This window comes from Wyeomyia smithii, chromosome 3, assembly GCF_029784165.1.
Source record: "Wyeomyia smithii strain HCP4-BCI-WySm-NY-G18 chromosome 3, ASM2978416v1, whole genome shotgun sequence".
Taxonomy (NCBI): domain Eukaryota; kingdom Metazoa; phylum Arthropoda; class Insecta; order Diptera; family Culicidae; genus Wyeomyia; species Wyeomyia smithii.
This window is the reverse complement of record NC_073696.1, coordinates 253,170,869-253,190,105: the sequence shown is the minus strand read 5'-3', so window position 1 is coordinate 253,190,105 and position 19,237 is coordinate 253,170,869. Positions and strand designations below refer to the sequence as shown.

The 19,237-nt window shown below is 38.7% G+C and overlaps 1 protein-coding gene across 1 annotated transcript in view; it reads left to right on the top strand.

The window, feature by feature from the left end:
- The first annotated feature begins 2,079 nt into the window (after positions 1-2,079).
- LOC129729778 (protein phosphatase 1 regulatory subunit 3C-B) overlaps positions 2,080-19,237 on the top strand; it is a 32,093-nt gene continuing 14,935 nt past the window's right edge. The window contains exon 1 of the mRNA XM_055688597.1: positions 2,080-3,063. The gene's annotated coding sequence lies outside the window, so the exon portion shown is untranslated. The remainder of the gene's footprint in view (positions 3,064-19,237) is intronic.

Below are 19,237 nucleotides of genomic sequence, written 5' to 3'. Positions count from 1 at the left end.
AATATTTGCTATGTCGCAAGTGTGAGCAGATGCCAAGCTTATTTGCAGCAAAATTAGCAGCATGCTGTGACTTTTTTTTTCAATGCTTGCATTTTGAATGAGAAATGTCGGTTCAGAGATAGATGCTAGAGATGGGGGGGTTTGATGTTTTTCAAACCCGTACCCGACCCGAACCCGAATTTTTTTTCGGTCGAAACCCGAGCCCGACCCGAACCCGAAGATATTTTTTTTTCACAAAACCCGAACCCTACCGGGTTTGCACAAAAATTCGAACTTAAAGCACAGCTGTATGTTTATGCTTCCAATGTCCTTTCATTGTTATTTTCATTTATGTTTAGCTGGCACAATTTAATATATCAGTAACAAAACCTTTTCTATCGGCGGGGATGTAGCTTAGATGGTAGAGCGCTTGCTCAGTATGGAGAAGTATGGGGATTGATGCCATCGTGACGATTTGGGATTTTGCTCAGTTGAAACAGGTTGATAGATATGGAATTTTTCACAACCACGTGAAGGTTCCCGATCACAGATATTTATTTCGTACTCTAGCAGGGCGTAAAACGCACAAATTGTCTCTTGCTCCAAATAGTCCAGTATTACTTTGAAGTGTTGTGTTATTTTCGTACAATAGATTACCAGCGTTGTAGAGTTTCTTGATTTAAGTAAGCAATAGTTGACTTTATGACTCATTAATGAAACTCTGTCAACAATTTGTTTATTTGTTCTGGAAAACATAGGCTCTGGGCCCGTTATTAACACTTAAATTAAAATACAACGAATTTAAAACGAGAAAACAAAGAATTAACAATAATGAAGCTATCCTCTTAAATATAAACTTAGTCTGACAATGCATTTGCGTAGTTTTACGTCAGTTATGCGATCGTGCATTGGACACAATCTCCTACTTTTTTTTGGATCAATGATCTAGATTTCCGATTTTTTAAATTTTTGTTTCATCATATTTTCTTCAGGAACTTCAGATTGTCATGGTTTTGTCACGTATTGTTTTTTGTTGAAAATAGTTTGATATCTATGAACATTATGTATAGGTTAATTACACATTGATTTTCGATAGCATACATAGCATGAGCAGGATTTTCGTTCGGGATGTGAAGGGGGTTATTCGAGTAAATTTTTAGATACCCACAAACGGTTTAATTACGACAATATACCGGCTGATTAGGAAAAATATTACTTATAACACAATTTGTTTAACCGTCGGACAAACTGTCAATCTTATTAAATTTTTGGAAATTATAACTGTTACTATCGTCTGAACTTCAATTGTGGAAGCAATTCGACCGTATGAATTTCAGACAATTTTGTTATTACACAATACTCTGTCTGCTTTCGTTCTGCAGAATTGGCAATAATAGCATGTGGTTTATCATTTTGAAAAATTCTGACTGTTAGAACTCAACTAGAGAAGCACCGTATTTTGAAATTATAAAAGTAAAATATTCAAAATTCCAGAAAAGTACGAATTTATTTATGTTAGTGTTAGATCGATCTTTTTTATTTATTTTTGTATTATTTCCTTATTTTGATTGTCATTGATGGAATTTCCAAGTGATCGTTCAACATAATTTTCATGATTTCGTCACATATTTCTAAAGTTTCTAACATTTTTTTTCAAGTCGTCATTGTTTGCTTCCAATGAATAAACGTTGATCCTATTTTTGGGAATTTTTATCCGAATTGTTCGCTAACGATTGAAACAATAAAATCGAATTATGATTACTAACTTTATTATTTCGTAGCACTGTGCGATCCTTGCTCGATAGCAATAATCCAACGGACATGACTGCGGCTGTATGCATGTGGCGTCGGGCAGCCTGCAGCCTGCAAAACACCAATTAATCTGCAGATTCTAAAGACAATCCTGCTGCTATCTGTCTGACTGCCTGTGCGAGAGAAAACTTCCCGTCAGTGTCGCTCTCACCACCAGGAGGCGCTAGCATGTGTGTGACTGTGGCTCTTCTATCTGTCTGATGTATACACATTCAACATAAGTGAACGAAACGGAATACGATGCTGACAAACACTGCGACGAGCTCGAATTTATTACCGGACGTCGCGGAGTGGCCCGCATTCAGTCTTCGATAAACGGTCGAAGCGTATGGACGTTTTTCCTCAATCAGTTTCACAGTTCATAATCGTTTAGTTAGAGTTAAAATATTAGCAGCAATAGTCAACATTTTTTTAACACAAAAAATTTTATTTTAACCAACTAACAGTTCGCTGAAGATCTTAACTAATTCGAGCAAGATCCACCTTAAACCGTATCTGAGAGACTGTGTGTCACCGACACTACAAGAGAGCAGCGCACTCCACTGGAGAAGAGTGACAAAATAATTGAGGAGCGAATTAAACGTCGGCAAAACTGCAAGCAGCTTGCGAATTCGCCGGTTCCCAAAACGGTGGAATTGAAGAGCAGAGTAAATCCTATACGTGCCTACGTCCATTGTGTTGATGGAAGTCGTCGTAGCTAATGGAGGGCAGCGACATGTGTGATAAAAATGATAAAAAAGTGTAGCTTGAAGCGGCAATTGGTGTAACAAAAAGTAGTAACTTTCCGTGTTTTTTTTTGCGTAGTGTCTTAGCATGTTTGGGCAAAAGTTCCTATCGTTCTGTTGTTTTGTGAAATACGATGCTCAAGTTTAACCACAACGGTGTGGGAGCATAACGGGAGCTGTAGTGGCGATGGACAGTTTTCTTTTGTTGTATGTCCAAAAGTGGTTTTGTGGTAACTAGTCAACTCTCGAACAATAGCCGATTTTTCGGACAATTTGTTGGATTAATATTCGCTGAAAAGTAAAGCCTCAAGTGCGCTTCTCCAAGGAAAAGAACTGCCGTCGGGACTTTTTATATTCGTCGTGATTTGTGTTCGGTAAAAGTGTAATCATTTCGGTTAAATCCTTCTGGGACACAAGAGAAGAACTGATCGTGCATTTTACCTTCGCATTTGAGAAAAATATTAGAAAGTTAACGGCACCAGCAGATTACGTTTTAACCAGTTCCAGTTCCTGGTGTATTCGGTGCGCTCAAACTTTGGGGTTCGAGGTAAGTTTTAAAAATTAATTTCATCTTATTAAAAAACGCTTATGGTTATGCACTTGGTTCAAACCAAGTAGGCTATTTCGACAGTCATGAATCATAGCAGTTTGAACAATGTAAAGTTTGGTAAAGGAATGCAGAGATTTCAGACAAGACTGAAACATATGTTCGGTGGTCGGGCGAATGTAGCGACAAGTTCGACATTCCGGTGGGCCACATATTGAAATCTAGATATGCCTACACAATCCCCGAACAGGCCAGTTGTGCATATTGCACACAGCTGTTTATGGTGCATATTGAGGGGCTACATCAATCAACCGACGGGGAGGTTCGATCGAACTTTGGATTGACCGCGCATTGGCCTCAACCCGGCAAGGAAAAACTAATTCTGTTCCACATGTCGATTCGTTGGAGAAGATTAAAATCGGAACAGCCGCCTACTTGAATGCACTCGGAGAGTTACAGTATGTTTTTCGATGTATGTTTTTCCTTCGGAGGGGTATTTGAAATGTTTGATTCTTTTAATCTCTGATACAAATCCCGTTGTAAGGTTGTTTTCTTTGTGACATCTCAATCAACAACGTTAAGGCTGTCATCAGATTTCTAGATACACCCTAGCGGAAAGCCGCTATAAAAGAAAACGAAACGACAATTGTGATTGATGTTTTTATTTTGTCTATCGCCTGCATCTGTTAGATGCAGGTTCCTTCTCTTACGACGTTCAGTTGGAATTTGGTGTTGAAATATGGATCGAAAATGCTATGGGAAGTGAGAGACACAAAATTCAATTTACGATCGCTACATCATTGCTTCTATATCGTAGCTTTAGATTCATGGTCTAAACCTGGCTGACAAATGATTCCTTTTTTTTTTGACAAATCAAAATTATTAAAAAAATATTTGGAATCATAAAAAATGGGAAATTTCAAACAATTCGATCTAAAAATGGTAAAAATCAAAAAGCCTACGCCATTTTGAAAATCTTTGAAAAATATGTCATAGGCTTCTTTGTTTCAAACTCCTTAAAACTTTATTAGTGGAATTGCAGCAATGAATGTAATGTCGTTGCGAAGTGTTTCACTAAATTTTGATTGGTGTTCGGAATGCTTTTACACAAGTTTACTATAGTTCTTACTGCAACAGCGTGATTTAACATGAGCCCCAGTTATCTCACACAGTAGCCTTATTATGGCTGAGGTTCTGATTGTTTTGCAGCTATAAAACTCATTCTAGTATTCATAATCTCAAAGTTCCAAAATAATCCGGCGCGCTTATGAACTGCGCAATTACCAATATCGCATCCTTCCGAAGGAGGTCAAGTTTAAGGTAGACCCATTAATGCCGGTAAATGGGTTTTAGATTACCCGGAAATATACACACCGAAAATGTGTACAGAAATTAGCAAAAAGCTCCACTTCGGGAGGACTCGTATCACTCGCCCACGGCTATATAACCTCCAGTAATCATCAGAGTAAAAGGTGGCCCGTTGATAACCTCTTTCGTTCCACAATGATCCCCCAAAGTGTACGTCAAAATAGGTAGCAAAGCTACGTGACTGAATCATCCGGCCGGCGAATGGTAGGCAGTTGTTTTCATTCAGCGTCCCGACCGGTGAAATATGATAATCCCAACATAACAGAAAAAAAGTTATTTTTGAAAGAAAAGCTTACACCTCGCGCAATCACAAGCCCATAAAGTACGCTGATAACGCACACCTCGATAGCAAGTACCTCGGTCTTGAGTATGAGAAAAAGCGCCAGGGCGTTTGTGGTACTAGGGACAATAATGTGCTATACTTATTTTTTGGGGAATCGCCGTTGCGATAATTGGTGGCCCAGCACGGGTGTGACTTTGAATTGACCCCGACTAGCGTGATAATGATAAACGAATGAAACAAACAAAAAACTCTCCCGTTGGTCCACTGTGCGCGGGAAGGCTGCGATGGACTCATCGTTCTATTTTTTTTTGTTTGTTTTGTTATGCGTACTGCTGTTTTGACAAAGTTTATCAGTACCCCAATGAAGTCGTGTGTATGTCTGCTGAGCATGGTTATGAAAGAATAATAATAATAAAAAAAATGTTTTTCTTTCATTGCATTAATTAATTGCTACGTATCATCGACTTGTGAGAGAGAAAAAAAAAATCATTTCAAATCACGCTCGAAGCTAGAGAGCGTTGCACTTTATCTAATCTATCGAGCTCTTTCCTAATCGTGATTATTCCTATCATAGATACACTATGTCAAAAAAATTTCCGTACATCTATTGTACTGAACCTATTCAATCGTTAAGCTCAAACATAAGATTTATTTTGATTTTGTAGGAAAGTGTCTACTGAGTTTTAATCAGTATTCAATCAAAATCCAATAAAAGAAATTGATTGATCATTCTCTGCAGGCGTCTTGTCCTCGAAAGAGCAAATTTCTTTAGTTGTTGCGGAAGATATCTTCTGCTAGTTTTGTACCACAATCTCCTTTAGCCGATGCTGGTAATGATTATTTGAATCTAATGTACTAGGTCTTTTGGGTAGATTTAATCCCTTAAATTCGTGTATACATAATTCCTTTGTGCCAACAACAACATATACCAACAATCATTAAAAAAATATACACTACCACCACAGACTAACAGACGTAACACTGGAACCTAGCTCCATCGCCACAAAAAACGTTCATTTCAAATTTTCAATCGAATAACAATCATCGCGCGAAAACGTCGTCTGGGGCGCTGTCATGCAATCTCATACATATTTTGCAGTTCCCCATTTGACACATGCAGTAACGCTGGCGCTGATGTCAAAATACATGACGCAGCGCGAACACGACAGCAGATGGTGCTAGTGTTACTAATGTAAAGTACTGGAATCATCCAAACGATGATTTTATTGAAAATTTGTTCGACCTGTTATGTCTGTTAGTCTGTGCTACCACAATCAAAGCGAATGTTGCCATGTCACAAAAGAATTGTCGAAAATCATTACTTCTGGATACAGTGGAACAATAATTATTATTAAATGCAGCACGACTGGCAGCCCTGTATCGCAAGTTTAACAGTTGTACACTTATCTTTAAAAACTCGCTGCCGTGTTTGTCGACTGGTAAATGTTTTAATATGTAAATATGATAAGTTGTTGATGCCGTCAAACTCGGATGAAAAATCTGTAACAGTTGTGCTGGATGGTCAACAAATCAAAACGATCGCCAAGCAGTTTGATTTACCGGCGATGATCCTCGAGTGGTTGGCTCGGAAACAGAAAACTTTCGATCCAGAACGGATCCGACTATGAATCATCATCTAGAATATTCTTAGATGAAGAGGAGAAAATGCTCCAGGATTAGGATCCAGGAACCAAGCAAGTTCAACCAAGGCCTAAATCCCTTAGGTGTTCGGCGATTGGCAACAAGGTCCAGAATCCTGGAAAAACGTTGACTATCTATCAAGTGTCGGAGTGGTTTTGATAGGGCATTCAAAAAAGCTTTTACTGAGGTCAACACGTCATACGTAACTAACACGCTCGGCCATTTTTACTCTAAATTGAGTAAAATAAATAAAGTAATCATGTTGTTACTCACTTTTGAGGAGCCCTAGTATATGTCAAAAACTGAGTACTACTTACTCATTTCAAACACAGCAAGAATTAGGCAAACTGAGTAACTGTTACTCAGTTTCGTAGTATTGACGTTCCTACGCAAGGGAAAATGACTGAAATTTCGGAAATTCGAATTTGAAAACAACACAAGAAGCATCGCATAAATGTTATAGATTTATTTGGTTAATAAAGTTTACATTTCATATTATTTCCACATCTTCCGCATTGATTGCCTCGCGGAAAGAAGCGGCTATTTTGTTTACGGTTATGCGGCAGCTGTGATCTAAAGTTTTATTCAGAACGCATCCTAAAAAATCCATAATCATGCTTAAGCTAGTTGGAATTTTTATTCCAAACACACTGTAGGCTTTGTAGAAGGTGTCTATGGCATGTAATGATGCCCCGGAACCAGAATCCTGCATGAAGCAAGATGACAACGAAATCCTTCAATAATGATTATTATTTATTTTTCCAAAAATTTTATTCAAATAGCTTACCTTTCAATTTATTGCACGTCCCGGCGTCTACTTTAGCTGCAATTTTATCCATTTCGGTCCTTTTAGCAAATTTTACTCCTTTATTTCACTTCACAAATTAGGTTCTGCACATCCAATCACGAAATTAGCGTTTGAATCGCGGAAAATAAAATGGCCAGTTACTCAAAAATGAGTAAAATAGAAGAATACGTAAACTGAGTTTAAGTTACTCAGTTTCGTTAATTAAAGTTACTCATTTTTTGACATTTTTAATTAAAATACGGAAGTGAGTACTTTTTACTCAATTTAGAGTAAAATTGAACGAGCGTGAACAGACCGTAACCGGAGCCAGCAATCAATGAGCCCTAATCGAGTGTCGCGGCAGCAGTTCATAATGCAATCAAAACATTCAAGCACCCGAAAAAAAATTACCGGGTTCAACAAGATTCTATAGGTTCTACTTCCCTCAGATTACCTCAAACCTGCTCATCGTTGAATAAAAACTCCACGCTGTACCTATGGCAATTTCAACAGTACAATGTTTGGACAAATTGTAGAGATAGAGTATCTTTACAAGTGCTTTATATATGACTTGTTCGAATTCTGCCTTTTCGACAAAATATAGCTTAATGAGCATTCAAAGAGAAAAAGAGCGAAACCAAGCATGGCAAGGCAGATGAAGAAATCTAAGGAAAAACAGCAGATTTTTTTTCGATTTTTTGACAACTCTGAATAACTTTTAAAAATTTCTTTTTTATTCATTTGACAATACATTTTCAAAAAATTTTTTTACCAACAACATTTCAGTAACAATAAATTGTCTATGAATTTCAGTGATGAGCAAATGAAGCTACATTTGATTATTAAAATTCGACAATAAGTTACATATGAATTAGTCCACGTTGAAATTGAATGACCGTTGAGTGTTTACGTAATTAACAAATCACTCCTTAAAGTTTATATCAACATAAAGCACATGTGTACCCAAATGAGGGATCAAGTCTCTCCTGCTGTTTGAAGGTTCAGTCCGACGTTAGCGTACCACGGTAGACTGCTTAGAACGGAGCACTCAACTTAGGATTTTGTTGAAATTCTTGTAATCAAGCATTGGTTTATAGACTCTTCCGTAAGAAGTATTTAGGAATTTGGTTTTCTAGAAATTCTGAAACACATTTTGAACCGACAATCGATCACGATTATGCATTGAATCTGTCGTTTTAATGTAGTAATTTAATGTAGACTTTAATGTAGAAAACCAACAAACAAACAAAATCACAAGAAGGTTGTATGCAAAGCCACGACCGCAAGGTTGAAGTAGAATACTTTTACAAGAAAGATAACCCGGCTGATTGCGTGTCAGTTGGCAGTATTGTAATTTCTTTTTGTCTGATATTTTTAATGAAGTTCATTGAATATTTTTGAATTTTGTGCAAATGAGACGTTGAAGTGCTGCCGAATTGTAATATGCACATTTAATACGACATCATTAAACGGGAACGGAACAAAGGCTACGGTTATGCAGAACGCGAATGCCGGCGCGATGCGATTCGCCTTACCGTGGTGAAACGTACAGCTCTTTTCAAGGCGAAGTAGAGCTATACATTTCAACAGATTTCGTCTTGCCGAATCGCATCGCGCCGTTATTTGCGTTCTGCATGACCGTAGCCAAACACTAAGCGACGCAAACACGTAATAATAATCAGAGTATGCATGTAGATGAAGATAATTAACTTTGGATTATAGCGCAAAACGAGAAAATATTAACTCTTCAAATAATCATTTGTGTTCTTCAAATTTCAGTTGTTCAATTTAATATCCGATGAAATGTTTGTTTATTATCTGATGAAGCTCTTATATAGGCCAAATGATGCATTCCCAATTTACTAGGTCCATAACTCTGCCGACCGTGCTTGGGAAAGCGCGGTATAACTACCAATCAGAGGTCGAATTTTGTGTTTTGACAGGGCTTGAGTTTGCAATAGTACAATAGTTCGAATGATAAAATTGCAATTTCATGCATTTGGTAGGAATCTTAGAAGATTTTCTAATCGATTGCTGCAAAAACGAAGGAAATCCATCGAAAACTAACCGATTTATTAGCATTTGAAATTTTTCTCACTTTTTTCAGTTTTAGATTTTCATTTCACATCCCTATGTAGCCGAACTTCCTGAGAGAAGTATTCTAATTCAAAATTAAATCTTCATTAATTCATTTGTTGTCCTTATAAGGACAATTGTTCAATTTATCATAGGATGTAGTGTTTATCTTACATCTTTGTGTTACCTTGATAGTGAGGACTAAGGCGCACGGTCAACACAGTGAGAAAGGTGTTTTCACATTGAAAACTATACACGGCTTGTTGGCAAATGCATCTACCGCTAATACCACCGCTATCATACGAAAGCGCGTCGTTTCATGTGGGGAATGTCAACAACGAAAAATGACGTGCGTCTAAGCATAACCCGAACTGTTTCGCCGTGCTGCTCCCATTTACCTTTACATCGGCCTCAGGGAGGTACCGGCTGCATCTGCATCTACCGCTGAGGCTGTCACTATACTGCTATTGGTACCAAAAGCTATTTACTCTTCAAATAAGTGTTTTATTTGTTCTCAAAAGAACAATTGTTCAATTCAAAATCGGATTTACGCAATCGCATCTCTGTAATATTACCGACAATAATATTCTTCTGAACAAAATGATACAACTTTCCCATTAGGCCTCTGCCATAATTAGCGAACCAAATTTGAATTGCTAGGATGCAACACAGAATGCTTGCTTGCGTTGACAAAAATTATTAACTTTCAATGACTTGTTTATTTGCCTTAAAAAGGCATTTTGATTTCCGAAATTAGATTTCCTGATGGCAATCATCATGCTGCCCCAACACGGGGGAAATAATGGCTGTCTGGCGACACACGCTGAGAAAAACCGGCTGCTCCTGAGACGTGGTGACCAACCACAGGGCTAGTGCTGCTGCTAAGGAAAGACAACTGCTGTTGTCGCTGTCTAGAACTATTATGAGCGGCTCCGGCTGAAGCAGGCTCTTATATAGGCCAAATAGCATGTTTTCAATTGCAAGGTATATGATCCTGTCGACCGTGCTTGGGAAGCAAGCATATAACGACCAATCAGATCGAATTTTTCGTTTTGACAAGGCTTAACTATTTTCAATAGTACAATAGTGTGAATAACAATACAATTATCTTATTTTGGGAAGAATCTTAGAAGATTTTCCAATCTATTGCTGCAAGAATGAAGGAAATCCATCGAATACTAACCGATTTATTAGCATTTGAAATTGGACATATTTTTCACTTTTTTCGGTTTTAGATTTTCATTTCACATCCCTATGTAGCCGAACTTCCTGAGAGAAGTATTCTACTTCAAAAGGTCATGCCTTGAAATCCAGAAAGAATGACTCAAATACACGTGCCATTTATTAATCGCCTGATTCGTAAACGTCTAATTGATTTGTGTTGCGTTTTAGATTTGGTCGAGTCGTAATCGTAAAATAAATAAATGCAAACATTAGTTGATTATTGGTGACAACGCCCTAGCAACGTCACTTGCATCGGCGAATGTTCGAGAAAAATACTTCGAGCAGCAGCTTCTTATTTATTGCATTCAGACTTCCAGCACAGAATCTCAAACATAAAAAACAACCACCGTCATTTTCGCGGCGTTTGGACGTTTTTACTCCAAGTAAACTTTTATGATGGTGTATTTTCTTATCGCCCAACAGTCTGCATTTCCGATAAGAAATGCATGCAATATTTCGGTTTTGTTTGCAGTCGCGCAAGAAACAAAAGTTCCAGACCTCCAGTAAAGCTTACGTTTAAATTTTGTTGCACTTTTCATTGTATTTTTTGCGATAAACATTAACTCTCCTAGGCTCGTAAGCATTATCAGTCGAATCTAAATAAACATCGCTTTAATTCCCCGCTGACATATTACATTTTACTGCTCAACTAAGCCCGTTTCAAGGCTTTTTTTTTTTGTAAAAGGAATTTTTAGTTCCTTTCTGTTGGGAGAAAGCAGTGCTCTGGATTTGCCAAACTGGATACGTACTTACGACCTATTTGAATGACTTTCTAACGGTTTGAGCTGATCTGTTGCAGCTGTAATCGTCCGCTTACTTATTCGCGACTCTACAAACCGGAACGACTCGAAGCAAGGTCCCGCAAGTCGTTGACACACCTGCTGATTTACGTTGCGCTCCCGCGCCACCTAGAGCTAGTCGAACTCTTGCCTCAACGTAATGCGCGTCCCGCTCGTTGTGTACGTCTTCAGAATCGTGCAATTGACACGAGCAACCTTTGCAACCTATGTCGTCACCATCGCGGATTGCGCGGATTTTTTCCTTCTATAATTTGCAACACACTTCCTTCATCGCAAAAAAACACGTCACTCACGCGACTCAACGCACATTCACGAGACTACAGACGACGCAGTGTACCTACCGAGAGGCGCAAGTCGGTCTGCATAGATTTTCCCTCTGATGTAAACAAACGCTTAGAACCATGCGCCTCCATCGATGGCGGTATAGTTTTTTTACCGCAATGTTCGCACCAATTCTCGGAAGGGGTGCACAAGGTTTCATTTTCATTCAATGACGGGATCACCCCTGAATCAACTTACCATGGCATCGGGTCGTACAATCTATATTCTGGTTGGGATGCCTAGAAGCTATAAAATGTACGTGCGGATGACAAGAGACGGTAGTAGTACGATAGTATTTTGTTTTATACGCATACCACAATACTTCATACTATGAGCCATTTTATTTATAAACAAAGTACACCTTGACCGTTCAAAACGCAAGGACGCGGGTTATGGTAAGCGTGAGTATTTTCGCGATATAGGTTGACACGTTTATGTAGTTGTTATTATATTTTATAAGAGATGACAAACCTGATGAACCTTCGTTTTGGCAGATGAGCAACGAGTTATTGATTTATTCAACCGAGTAGTTATGGCCAACAAACAGGTACAATCTCTAAACAAACGCTGGGGGTGCTTAACAGAACTGCAAACGCTATTTCACCGCATGCTTAGAGTTAATTTGGGACGCTAGCTTTTGCCTAACAACAGTGGGTATGGTTAGGATTTGATAAGAAAAAAGAAGAGACAAGAACGCAAACGCTAAACAAAAGCGCACAACAACTAAGTCAACACAGATAACGACCAAAGCGACAAACATTTGATAGTGACGTATCGAACGTAAATCGTAGAATGTAAACGATAAGCTTATCATTCTCAACGACTATCTGAAATACCCGAAAACTCGGAACTAAACAGATTCGCCAAGCTATGACGATTCACTCTCTTTATTTGAAGTTTCCTCTCATTTACTATTAGGCTAAGTATATGCACCCATAGCAAATGTTTGTCTCGAAGATCGCCGTCAGAATTGGCCGACAACGGCAGCAACCGTCATGTCGTTTATTATATTCGGCATTTCTTGTTTTTTTTTTTTTGCTCTCCATACGTTTGCTTGTTCGCTCAGTAACCCATCATGCGATTGGTGCGTGATCGACTTCCCTCGCGTTGTCCGTAGGTACGAGCTGCAGCGTGACGACAGCACTGTCGAAATTTTGTAGAAACCAGCCGCTTTGAATTCGATGATGGGTGCACCTAGCGACGATGATTTCTCGTCGTGTTACGTGATCAGAAATTGGGTGTAATATAACGGAACAATTACCACAAAGCGACGTTTATCGCATAGCTACAGGAGACTGAACTATCTTGTTTTAAATTTTTAGGCTTATCAAGGACGGTCACATATGTACCGCCCCGTCTGCTTGTCAATTCGTAGAATTTATCGAATAATTTTTTAGTGGGTTACAGAATAAACCGCCCTCTGCATCAACTTCTTTATCCCAGTAGTCGCTCGTCAAATTTTTATTTGTAACTGGATGTCAATTAGCGCCCATATAACATCCTTGTTACCACAGTTGGTATGGAAACGAAACGATTCTTCATTTTTAGTGTGAGTATTATTGCAATCCGGAAAGGCCGACACATAACCGATGTGTTATGATGTGCTTTAGCTGTACTTTTTTACAACAACAAGACAAAACAGCTAAGACACGAAATGTTAAAAAAAATCAACAAAGTAAAGGTCGTTCATTGACTGCATATCTTTAAATACATTTTCGACTAAATTTACTTAAATTTTCACCTAACGGCCGAGAATCAAGCACACACTTGTCTTACAAAAAATCAATATTTTAATACAACACACATTCTTAAGACCCTTTTTCCCTAATTCATTTACTGTCGATTCAGTTGAAAACCGATCAGAATTATTGCGATAAACAGCAGAGAATTTGATTGTCGCTGGTCGAGAACTTCATTTTTTCAGATAGATGGTTTGAAGCTATTGGAACACACCCTTCAAAATACAAAGTTTCTTTTTAAAATATTTCTTTTTGACAACCAACTAATAAAAAAACATCATTATGAAACAGTTAGCGAAATGGAGCCTAACACCAACTGTTTTGCATTATGAATAGTAAAGAACGCCCTCTAACCATTCAATATATTCGTTATGGAAACTGTTTGGAAAGCATACTCCACTTAATACAAATTTGCGTCGCCAGGTATAGGACCAAGTGATGCTGTCTTATTCCATACCGAACACATTTCACCTCTACGGAACCTTCAGCACACAGTCGTTGTGGTATTGTTAGCAATCAGTTGGGACAGCATGAAAAAAAAATGTTTGTTGTGTCTTAATTTTTTCAACAGATCTGGCAATGCTGTGTTTATTTTGAGCCCGGCTCCCGCTGACCAATTTGAAGAGACCAACCAACAAAGTGGCAATTTGTTGTATCGTTGGCGTCTTTGCTTCCCTCGGGCGGTACTTTTGGCACCACAAGCAGGCTATTTTCTGGGCGGCACTTTGCGTTGGAGATACGCAGCGACATTTGGTTTCTCGGAACAGGTTTCGCTCGAAAAAAAGGGAAATTCAGTTGAGGTCGGCTGTTCGCAGTTGGTTATCACTCTGTGTTGTTGCCGGTAATTGGATTGCTTCTTGTTTGCTTTCGTGATCGTTCATCCTTTCGCGACTTGAAGCCAATCAGTCGATAGTGCAAGGTGACTTTCTTGGTGAATTGGCACTGTTAACGCTTATTAAAAAAAGTACGTGTAGACGGTTCGCCGTGTAATCATAATACGTGGCCAAGTAGACCGGTATTTTCAGTAAGAAAACTTGTCTCATCAACCGGAATTGGTTCCACTTTACGGTGACCCCCACGACATATTGAACGCCTCTGTTCTTCAAGCCAATTGGATGCACAACTTATGTCTACAAGCCACAGACTCCGGTGTAAACTGACTGCAGCGACACGAGGTCGGCTTCATAATCGCAGCATAAATCATCGCCTTTGCTCATTTGCCGTCAGCATAGGGCGAGCTGTGCGCGGGATTGAATTTATGCTGCAATTTTATACGACCGACCATTCCGATCGTGTACTGATCTGCGTGCCAATCTGCATAAGCGACCGGCGGCACTCGGCGGCGAGGCCGGCAAAATTTATCGACTTCCAAAACGTGGGCGAGCACCCGTGCATGGGCTTTTCTATGCTGGCATACCAGACCAGAGGCTTGCAGACCGGGTAATGCAATTTATTAATATTTCATTTACACACACCTAATTTCCAGGCGCATGCGTGTGGAACAAGTTGGCTCTCGGGAGACGGCGTGGGATAGCTGCAAGCTCCAAGCGATCTCCCGCCTACCAGCATTTTTCTTCATTAAACCTTTCTCCTGTAGCGGGTTTATGTTCCATTTGCGCGGACCAGCCGAGATTCGTTATGCATAGTTCATGTTGTAGGGACCCACTGCGTGTCATGCCTAGGTGAAGATCGAAAAGGTTGATATAATTGCTCCGTCGGGGAATACATCCTGGGAGGTTGTTAGGCCACCGTCTGCAGATTACCCACCGGTTCGTTCGTTGATTGGATATGGATGGTTACAATGTTGTAAAGTGAGTTCTTTGGTCTTCGCGACTGATAACGCGATGAGCCAGCTAATGCCTTGCCCCGGATGCTCGCTTATCGAGTAATATGATTTAGAAAAAAAACCCGGAGTTGACGACGTGTTAAGGCGAGCTTGAAGCGGACGAGTTCCGAGTAGTTGATGACTAATGTTCGACTGAGTGGCGTGCGACTGTGCGAGTGCTACTTTATCAAAAGCAAGTCGCTAGCGACTATAATACAAATACCTGCTTGATAAGATGGTGATTCTAATTGTTGTCTTTCTTTTCTTCTATCCCACAGGTAAGCTAGAAAAATCGAAAGGTCTTTGAAATCGTTATTAGGTAAGACTTTTCTCCTGCAAATGCATTAATTATTACGAGGTAACAAAAAATAAATGCACCAGCAAAAGTCAGCGATTCTGTTTCATTGGTGCCACTCTTTGCACGCCATGATTTCGAATTTGATCGGCTGGCAAAAACAGTACGTCTGATCTGCACAATCATGTGGCATTTCACAAATTCACATTGACCTATTTGCCTTCAGATTAAATATCAAGTACGACATGATCGGTTGGCGTTTACGCTCGACTTTATCGCAAATTCTTATTGGTTTGTAATTGAAATGCAAACTTAAAATAAACAACATACAATTGTTGGTTCGATTGTGTGATCCTTGAAAGTAAGATTTCTATATGTTTAACTTGAACAGATCAATTTTAAATCACACCGTTCATTTTAGCAACTTGATTACGTATTGGTGGATTTGAGAAATGAACCTCTTGGCTTATGAGGAAAAACATTTAATTCGGATACGTTAGGAGAAATCATCCATTTCTGCAAGTATGAAGAAAATATATTTAGACTGCCAAAAAGTCCGCCGATTGCATATGACACGAAGGATTTTTTTGTACAGTAATGCTTTCGTCGTCACAAAACAGAGTTTTTTACATCCCGGTAGTAAATCAGGAAGATCAGAAGTTAAATTATTGGGCCCAAGGCACCTCTATGCAATACACCAGAACCATCAAACAACAAACCAGTGCTTTTAATGCAAAACATTCTAGTTTTAAGTTAGATTTAGTTTCAGCTCGTAGTCGGCAGCGAGGTTAAAAAATATGCTTTTAGTTATTAAGATACTTTAGAAAGTAAGCTACCAGATATAATTTGCGCCGTTAAACATTAAATTGTATTTGTGCCGTGTCAAATAAATTATAGATGAAGAAAATAAAAGTGAAAGAGTTTTCGGGAATTTATTTTGTATTTATCTGCTTTCATGTTTTTCTTGGCTGAAGTTCTTTATCGTACTCCATTCGAGCTTGTTTCCAGTACCTCTACAGAAAGAAATCATCAAGTGGTGATCTAATTATACTTTTGTGATTCTTTAATCCTAATAGAAAGCACTACATTCGAACTGAAACTATGAACACTCTTGAACTGCTGAGCAAGTTTTTGACCTTTCTGTTCATTCGAAGAAAAAATGCGGCCAACATCTTTAAGGACTGTATTTTGTAAAATAATATCATAATTCAAGTTTTCTTTTATCGTGGATCGATATTCATCCCAATTATTCTTGTGATAAATGCACACAGAACTAGTGCAATTTAAAATAGTTTCAACATCAGCATGGGTTGATGAATCACTCCATGAATGACTTAGATTTGTTAGTACCAAATCAATTGTAGATAGATTCCTTACGAAAGAAATCGGTAAACAACATTTTTCTATTGGAATTCTTTTGAGCATTATTCCAAGTCCGATGTTTTGCATTAAAATCACTCATGGTTTAAAATTTACATTCATTTCTCGTAATCCTTTTTAAATCTCCCTTGAAATGATTTTTCCGCTCACCGGTGCATTGAAAGGAAAATACACTGCGGCTATGAAGAAAATGCCAATAGATCAAGTTCGCTTTTTACGCGGTTTTGTTTTACGCGGATTCCGGAATTTACGCGTTTTTTTACGCGGATTCTGGAATTTACGCGGGTTTTTTATGCGGATTCCGGGATTTACGCGGTAGTTTTTTTTACGCGGATTCTGGTTTCTCTTCACTTGGATTGCAGAATTTACGCGGGTTTTTTACGCGGATTCCGGAATTTACGCGGTTTTTTACGCGGATTCTGGAATTTACGCGTGCTTTATATTGTTGCGATTGTGAGAGGTCTATCGGTCCGGCTCGGCTGTATGCTCAAACGAAATAAGATTCCTTTTCTGTACATTCGTATTGCAGAACTGGGACAAATTGTGTGAGCTCGAAATAAGGACGGTTTGCTAAGAAGTAGTTCTAAAATAAACATCAGGAACAGAATGAAACAAGATTTATTTTTCGTACACTTGTATTCCTACATACGAAATAAAATTTTTGCGCGTTTTGCGCAAATAAGAAAATGAGAAACCTTGAAATAAAGGCGAATCCTTCTATATTATGTCAGTGCGGTTGACGTTAACGCATAAATCATATAACTGAATTTTATACAAAAGCTGAATTGCATCAATCGGCCTTTTTCAAGGTTATTACATCTATTTGGAAGAGCTTAATGAATAATTTTTATCAAACTACAACTGCGTTTAGATGCCGCTGCAGATGCACAGTAGTGTGATGTTCATTACACCACAATTCGATATACGAAACTAATTGGATTTCAAACAGGAAAGCTCAGCATATTCAGCTAACAATGCTGAATAGTTGAAAAAAAATCACAACATTTCATCAAAAAGGATCTAAGTCCCTAAAAAAGACTGTTATAGGTGCTTATTACGGGAGTCACTTCACGATGAAATATATTTCACTCTCACGCTCACTTCACTTTTCTAGACCTATTCCCGATTCTACCTCAAGTGAGGTGACAAAAATCACCAAGAGATTGATGAGTGAGATTGACAGTGAAGTGAAATTGGGAATGGGACAAGTGAGATGACATTGTTTCTCAGCTCAAAAATTTCCAAGTCCCAGGAAGTCGTTTTCTCGTTTTTTTAAATAACACCAGATCTTGACGTGTTCTGCATTTCTAAGACATTCGGCATCAAAAAAAATTTTTTTTCGGTATCGAAAATTTCCTGAACTAGTTTGCATTTTTTTTCATCGGGCAAAAAAATGAAAATTTTATCGCTTTAACCCTCTAGTGCCCAAGTTAATTTTAAGACGGACTTCGAAAAAATCACTATGGAACTTTTGAAACATTTTTTAAGTATTGATTGAAGCTTTTTAGAGGTGTGACTGAGGCCGTCTCAAAACGGCACTGGGCACTAGAGGGTTAAGGCACGGATCAAATTCTAATTCGTTTCGTTACTGAAGAATAAATCCAATATTTACCATTAGATCACAAATCAATCAACTTTAAAACTTATAGCATCTTCGTGGAATCATTTCACCGTTCAAAATGGTCGTGAAATAATTCCACGCGAAACGTCGCTTTTTCCGTTTTCACTTCACTCATATGACACTCATAATAACCCAGCTTCCGCGGCAGATGTCACTTTGCGACGTTTTTCTCACTTACGTGAGTCCCGTAATAGGATTTTGTTCACTTCACTTTGATATCACCGTGAAGTGACTCCCGTAATAAGCACCATAGTTTGACATCACGGCGGAATATACTTATGCTTTATACTAATGTCTGTCATCAATTAACGTCAGCACGAAAAGAATTTTTCTCCAGTCGCCCATCGACAATCTGCAACACAGTTGCACTCTTGGTATCTGCTGCCAAAACGAGATGAGATTTATTTTTCGTACATTCGTACGCATGAAACTGGGATAAAATGTGAGAACTTGATAGAAGGGCGGTTCTAATTAGAGGATATGGTCCCCGTGGTTCTGTGGTTAGCGATGTCGGTCGGGTAGCTCTCCTACACGGTTGTGATGTCGGGTTCGATTCCCGATCAGGTCGAGGATCTTTTCGAGCTGGAAATTTTCTCGACTCAGCACTGGGGCACGGTGTATCGTTGTACTTATCCTTCAACATGCAAAATGTGCCCAAAAACAATATCGATAACGAATTCTCTCAATTAATCTAGTTGATCGAGAATTGAGATAGCTTTACAACCCATTTGCAAAGATATGCCAATTATTATACCAAAATTTTGGGAAAAACTCAACCTATCGATTAAGATATTAGTGTTCAGGATCTGTGTGA